Here is a 7,834-nt window from a genome sequence, read left to right as displayed (position 1 = left end):
CACACACACACACACACACACACCACCTCCAAGCTGCTGAATTATTCTGATGACACAACATGCCAAGCACATAGTTGTGATTTAGCATTACTCTTTCCGGTGGGCCCTTTCCTCAGCGGCCTCACACAGCGGAGACGTGACAAATGTTAGTGGCCTGCCATAATGCTGCAAACATCAGCGAACCCCACAAGGAGGATTAATGCCTCATCTGGCTTTTATTATGCTGGCCATTCATCCTTATAAGATGTCCATATCTGCTCTCAGTGTGGGTGCACACGTGTTTCTGCCCATGTGTGTACTGTACCTGCGTCTGAGTGTGTTATGTATGTATTGAAGTGCTTGCTTGCTGCGTGTGTCTAAGCTCCTAAAAGTTTATCCCAGGGGGGGTTAAATCACTTGTTCAGTCACAGGCTTTCCAGGGCCATGTCTGCCTTGTCTTATCAATCTATCGACGTGGCACCTGCGCTGCCGGTTGCGATAGGAGCCCGATGCAGTAGACGTCCCGGGCCCCGATCTGCACAGGAATACTAATGGGGATGCAGATAGCTTTTGGTTTGCCCACCTCAGCAGACATTGATCCCCCTGCGGACTTCTGTGTTGGTGACAGATGGACTGTCACCTCTGAATGAGAGGAGATTGGGACACGTCCCCTCACATCTCCCTCAGTGGGGTTTCGTCACTGCTTCCGTTTTGTTCTCTTCATCTGTCCTTCCTTTCTCTCTTTATGGCCCTGCCGTGCGCCACGCTCATCCCTCCTGTTCCTCTCTCCTCACTACAGGCTTATAGTTACAAAGTCCGTCCCATCACAGAAAGGTTGCAGGTTAAATCTCTGCAGCTGCCAACTGTCATATACAGACACCAACACCTCTAGGCCTATTTGCGATGTTCCTGGAGATCAAACACATAAAGCCACGGAGGGAACACTTTCAACCAAAAATATTTGTGACTTGGCTTTTTTCTTTTAATTAGGAAAACAACGAAGGCGGGGTTTGTTTGTGCTGGTGACACAACGAGTCCTCCCTCTGTCACTAGAGAGGCAGACGGAGAGATAGACGTTCAGAGTGTGAGGTAGTTCATTATGAAGATGCTTATAATACTCTGTGTGTGTGTGTGTGTGTGTGTGTGTGTGTGTGTGTGTGTGTGTGTGTGTGTGTGTGGAGAGTGTGTGTGTGTGTGTGTGAGAGAGAGAGAGAGAGCAAGTGAGTGAGAGAGAGAAATAGGTACTGTAGATGCAGATGTGGGGAAGCTGCGCCAGTGAAAGCCTCCGTAGGGGGCTTTAAACGGTTGTGTAATGTCTGTGCAAGTGTGTGTGCACGCAGGCAGGTGTCCCTCCATGCTTCCTTGCATATATGTGTGCCTTTATGTAGTTAGGTGTTGTGTCTTACAGGCTCCAGTAACATGTGCTATCCCATTGTGGGTGTGGGTGTGTGTGTTGGTGTGTGTGTGTGTGTGTGTGTGTGTGTGTGTGTGTGTGTGTGTGTGGTGTTTGTTGTGTGTGTGTGTGTGTGTGTGTGTATGTGTGTGTGTAGTTTAGTGCACAAAACAATCAGAGTTCCCGGGTGAAGATAAAGAAATACACTTTGCTGATTTCTAAAGTACTTGTACAATAACAAAAATGTTCAATCCAGTTTATTTTATGTCTATCCTTTAAAGTGTGAAGTGAAATCTAACAAAAATTAGCGCTGAAACAATTAGTCAATTAATTGACAGAAAATGTAATTGTGATGGTTTTTCCCTTTTGTGTAACAATTTAAAGACCAAAGGATTAATCGATAAACAGGGAAGACAATTGTCAGATGTATAGATAATTAATATAATCATTAGTAACAAAGTTACTTAATAACAAAGAATAATAACTAAACGACACCACTTTTTAATGCAGGCAGATGTCTGTACTTGCTGTCTTAAAATGTATCCAAAATATATCTTTTGACGTGAAACTGAAATGTAACCCACAAAGTTCATCCCCTCAATAAAAATAAAAGGGATCATCCCCAGGCATTTTCAGATCACCTGTTGAACAGTTTTTGACTCCAACCGAAGCACCTCTCATCTCCAAATCCCAGTTATCAGCCAGCGAGCGCCTGGATCGCCTTGAGAGGAGCTATTCAAATGACTGGGAAGGAAAGGCCAGATTTAATCTTAAGGTTTATTCTAATTAAAAGCGATTTACTTTCCCCGCCATTCCCTTAGAGGGAAGCTTAATGTCCTGTTCTCAAAGGAGATGCCATCCTCCAACTCAATTAGGTAAGAGAAGATGCACTTGGGTAAAGTATACTCTGGATAGGATTGCTTAACATGCGGCGTAGGAGCACCAGGTGAAACCTTTAGACTTGCACAAGGAAAGGAGCGAGAAAAGTCAAGGTTAAGGATTGTCCAGAGCCGTTCCACCCCGTGTTTGTACGGGAAAATTTGACAGTTTAATGTGTTCTTGCTCACAGGCTAACATAACCTCAGACTTCTGTTAAAACTTCACATCCATTACGGCCTTCTTTTTTTTTATATACCTGTAATCCATCAAAATAAAAACTTGTTTTTCATAGGGATTGAAACTTTCAACAGGTTCACTTTTAACTGATTTTTTTGTTTGAGTGTTTTTTAATTGAAAGTGCTGCTCGACAGATTGAATTGTGCGCCAAGATGAGAAATGTAACCTAAAAACTTCACAATGTATCTATGCTCTCTGAATACTGAAATTAGATTTAGAAGTCCCTTTCAGATGTTTTTATCCAACATTTCACAGGAACCTGAACTCCAGTCATCCACTCCACCAACTTTGCACTTTTCAGTGTATGAAAGTAATAAAATCCATAACATAGAAAAGATATAAAAACAATACTATGCTTTGGTTTTAATGTTAGTTTGGGGCATTTTTTTTTTGCCTTATGACAAATATGAACAGTTGTGCTCCAAATCTTAGACCTTGTTGCATAGTTTAATTTTATCACATTGTAGTTTTTTTCTTCTGATTTTAAAGAGTCATTTAATGTTTCATGTAATTAATGAAAATCAGAGACTAAAATGCATAGCTAACAGTTATGACGTAATTTAAGAAAAGTCAATAACTAGTAGGTCTTGTTCCTCTGCATGAATCAACTGTCTGCTATAATCCATTGTAAAATATCATCTGATAGTACGTCTCCTCACTGTCGCTCAGTTTGGGCTACACAACTCACAGGTAGCAGCAGCTAATAAAATGGTGCACCTTACCTTTAAAAGATCTCAACAAACGCCAATGGTATTTATTTTTCAATCAACTCGTGACTAGGGCTGGCTATTGTTCAAACATTTCCGATACCAATATCATGACTTTGATATCGGTTCCTAAACGTAAAAATTACACATTACAGCACAAATCTTTTTATCTAATTGTCAGCTCCTACTCGGTGATCCTCCTCTCTGTGCATAACGTAGGTCTTTCCTGCGTCTCTCTACGACGTGTAACTTTTTTTGACAACCAATCAGCAGCATTGTAAGATCTTGGTAGAAGCCTGCTGCGTGCTTATTGACTTTGCTGACGAGATCTATTCCTTAGGTATTGATATTGGATATTGAATGACGTGGCATTTTTTAAAAATTTTAGAGGCAATTCGGTCTGTGCCTATAAAGTATGGAATTCGGTACCCAGCTCAGCCAGACATAACCCGTTATTATGACATCAGCTGTTTGTGTCAGGGCTTGTTCGACAAGCCACTGATATCAGGATTGTCCTGAGTCCCAATCAGGAGTTATTTAGTGTTCACATTAGAGCCCGACCGATATATCAGCGGGCCGATGTTATCGGCCGATACTAGGCATTTCCCAATATAGTGGTATCGGCATTTATAATGGCCGATTTAAAAATATATATATATATATAAAATATTCATTCAGAATTAATTATTCTGATAAATTAATATTTAAAAATTAAAAACGGACTGTCAAACCATGTTATGTGCGTTGCATAGTTTGTCCACCAGAGTATGCTCTACAATGTCCCTTTTGGCAACACTGATTTTTTTTTTTTGTTATTGTGTTTTTGTTCAAAGGATTTTAAGTTTCACATCTTTGTTATCTTGTTTGTATTTGTATACATTTTATTTATCAGAGTTTTAATATATTTTGATGTTCCTCTGTTCCGTTGTGACAATAAAACAAATGATTATTTTATTTTAGTGAGAACTCAGAAATAACTAATGTTAGGGAAATCTGTTCATCTTTTGTAACGCGTTTCTGGATTTATTTTTAAAATAGATACTGTATATTGGCTGATATATCGGCATATCGGATTTTTAAACAACCAAATATGCGTATCGGTATCGGCCTTATCTGATAATATACCTTTTTATTAAAAAGGATTACAGACCAAAAAAAAACCTACCTGTTGCTCCTCTGGTCACAACTCCTTCTCTATTATGTTTTATATTTTATATATATATTTGTTTTTTGATCAATTGACTGGCTGATTATATCTGTGGCAAGACAATTTATACACTTATTAGATTAGATTCAACTTTATTGTCATTACACAGGTACAGGTACAAGGCAACGAATTCAGTTTGGTCTAAGCAAAGTGTAATGCAGTAAGTGCAGGATATACACTGGCTCCGTAAGTGTAGGACATGGATATGTACTGAATAATAAGAAATGAATACTATTATAACAGAATTTTACAGATGGGTTTTCCTTGAATATAAAATATAGATAACAAGTATTGTGGAAGCAGATTTACAGCTAGAAATTTACTGATATAATTCGTGGATATTACTATTAGAATACATTTTTACAGATATGTGCAAAATACATAATATACTAATGGTTCACAGAGTTATCAGGTGATTATGTAGTATGAATATATATATATATATATAATATTATATATATATATATTATATATATTATATTATATAATATAATATATATTCAGGCGCTATCATTATAGACAGATTTTTACAGATGATATAATAAGTTAGGCCTAAAATGAGCAGTATAACAATGATTTAAAGGTAGTACAAATAAAGTTTGGGCAGAAACTAGAAAAATAAATAAGAAATTATTTAGTATACTACTTTACTTAAATATTGTGTTTATGATTATGAACTTTTAGAATTGTCAGAAAACTTGTGAAAAATGAATTTTACACCGGTGACACATTATTTTGGTGGGTCACTTATTCATTATCTTTAATGTAATTACTATCTGATATGATATAGACTTGATGGGAGTGGGAGGCAGTTTAAATTTGCAAATATAGTTGTTCGCTTAGCTCTGATTTCATACCGTTTATATTCAGTGAAGTATTTTTTTAACTTAATTTATAAAACGTATTTAGATTACGTAGAAACATTGTTTAACATGTAGATAATGAAGCATTATAAGTTGATTATATAAGAAATAATGAGGTTTCCTGGAACAGATAAATAAAATGTGTTCTTGGTCACTCTTAACCCTGTTACATTTGAGTTGCATTCCCCTTTGCCCTCATAACTTTTTATTCGCTTTCAAACAAGCAGTTGCATAATCTTGATTATTATTTTTTTTATTGTGTTGAAGCAGCCTGCCAAATAATGATGTGATCTAACACCTCCGCTGCAGCACACTCTTCTTTCAACGAGCACAGTGAAGTTTTTTTCTCTGTACAACTGTCATTTAAGTAGAAAAATTATTAAATTACTAACAAGGTCTGTAGCCTCCCTGATCCTGGTCAGTACTGTATCTGCTGCCAAGAGAATGGAAAGATCCCAATTTGGCGTCTGTTGATTCAGTTGATGCTGAATGAAAATTAAGTAAAATCCACAGGAAAACTTTGAAATGCGAAAACCGTATGGCTGTGTGTGTGTGTGTGTGTGTGTATGCGTGTGTGTGAGTGAGATTGCAGTGGTTGATCTGCATCTTATATCTTTTTGGTACTTGTCAGTGTGAACAATTGCGTGTGTGTGTTGTATTTTTTTCCATTTGACAATCTCATGAAATAATGTATATTTAAATGGTCCCACACCCAGTGAAAAGCAATGGGGAGAAATATGTATACTGTATGTTTTCTTTAATGCCCATATATTTTTATGGACAAGAGCAATATATAAAACCCAAGAAATAAAACCATTTCACTCATTAGATTTTAATGGAACATTTCTTAAATAGCAAAAGAGAAAACATGGATATAATATGCAGGATTATCATAGCAGAACTATACCAGACTTGCACTGTGTGGTGATGAGACGGCACAACAGTTGATAGTCTTCTTGTGGTGTTCTACATCACATTGTTACTGTAACTTCTATTCTAACACAAGTTCAGAATTCAATCTTGAAAATCCAGTGATCTGAATCAAGTGCTGCTGTTCTTGTGCCTGGAATTGTCTTTTTTAAATCCTTATTACCAGTTCTAAAACCCTGGAGTCCCCTTATTACTGTCTAAAACATCATACGCTCTAAAGTTCCCTGCTACGCGCTGCTAGGCCCTGCTACGTCCAGCTATGGCCTGCTACTCACTGTTATGTCCTGCTACGTCCAGCTACGTCCAGCTACGCCCTGCTATGTCCTGCTATACCCTGTTATGTCCTGTTATGTCCTGTTATATCCTGCTACGTCCAGCTACGCCCTGCTTCGTCCTACTATGCCCTGCAGTGCCCTGCTACACCCTGTAACAGCCTGCAGTGCCCTGCTACACCATGAACTACTACAACCACTATTTCTAGTCATAGTTCCCTTATCTTTATTTGTGACTATAAATACCCCAACCAGCGCCGTCAGACACCACCTACCAAGATCCTAGGATTCTCCAAGGTTTCTCCTAGGAAGTGTTTCCTCGCCACTTTTGTGTTAACAGGTTGCTCTTGGGGGGGATTACTGGGAGTTACATATCAGACTGTGGTCTAGACTCTAGACCTACTTTATCTGTAAAGTGTTTTGAGAACTCTTGTTATAAATTGATACTATGAATAAAATTGAATTGAATTGAATACCAATATAATACAGCATTACCTTTTTTAATATTGTTTTAAATATTGTGGACATTTAACCTGATTGGTTTTGCATGCTTCTAAAACCTAACACATTGATCCATTTTTTTGGTCACCATTTTGTTCAGTGAATCCTCAGAAACATCTTCAAAACAACATCTAAAAATATGATAGCATTTGAATGTGGTTTTTGCGCCCCTAAAGTTCAGCAGAGAGAACATCTTGTTTTCTATTTAGAGAAAACATGAAATGACTGGCTTTTATTTCAATTTTTTACATGAAGTAAGTGTCTATCCAATCTTAACCGATAATACAGTATGTACTCAGTAATCATTATACAGTTGAATACAAATGAATATTATTGTGGTCAGAAAGAAGAGGAAATGTATAAGATGCTCGGCTCTGGATTGTGTTTCCATCATTCTCACTGTGAATGCTAATTGACAGGGTGAAATGTGGATTTCCTGTGCAGGCCCTTCTCATTGACACGGGCACCATTTACCGCTGTCACCCCCCATCTCACCACCACCACCACTTAGTGAATAAAGGTCAGGCAATCAGGCATATGGAAGGACAGCTAATTTGTCATCCCTCGACAAACGTGTCAGCGTCCGATCTTGTCCGCGGGGCTTGATACTGCAACAAGCCGTAAAGGTTAAGAGATTCAAAGAACGCTCCCTCTTTCCCTTCCGTTGCTCACCCCGTCTCCATCTCAACAAGCACCATGCGACAGAGCAGAACATTCAATTTTGGATTCGATACTGTGAGGGTTATGTGCTTTCATGGCTGTAACTCTGTGGGCATGCCGTCTGCCTTGCTCAGTCAAACTCCACAGAAGCCCACAAGATCGAGACGTGGCTGTCTTGTACATGTCATTCTCAGCCAGAGGGACCT

General features: G+C 38.4%; 1 long non-coding RNA gene across 1 annotated transcript in view; it reads left to right on the top strand.

Annotated features, from left to right (window-relative positions):
• Nucleotides 1-7,834, top strand: part of LOC116673065 (uncharacterized) — a 75,995-nt gene that overhangs the window by 41,000 nt on the left and 27,161 nt on the right. The window lies entirely within an intron of this gene.

Source organism: Etheostoma spectabile, chromosome 23, assembly GCF_008692095.1.
Source record: "Etheostoma spectabile isolate EspeVRDwgs_2016 chromosome 23, UIUC_Espe_1.0, whole genome shotgun sequence".
Classification (NCBI taxonomy): domain Eukaryota; kingdom Metazoa; phylum Chordata; class Actinopteri; order Perciformes; family Percidae; genus Etheostoma; species Etheostoma spectabile.
The sequence above is the reverse complement of the archived record's forward strand: the minus strand, read 5'-3'. Positions and strand labels throughout refer to the sequence as shown.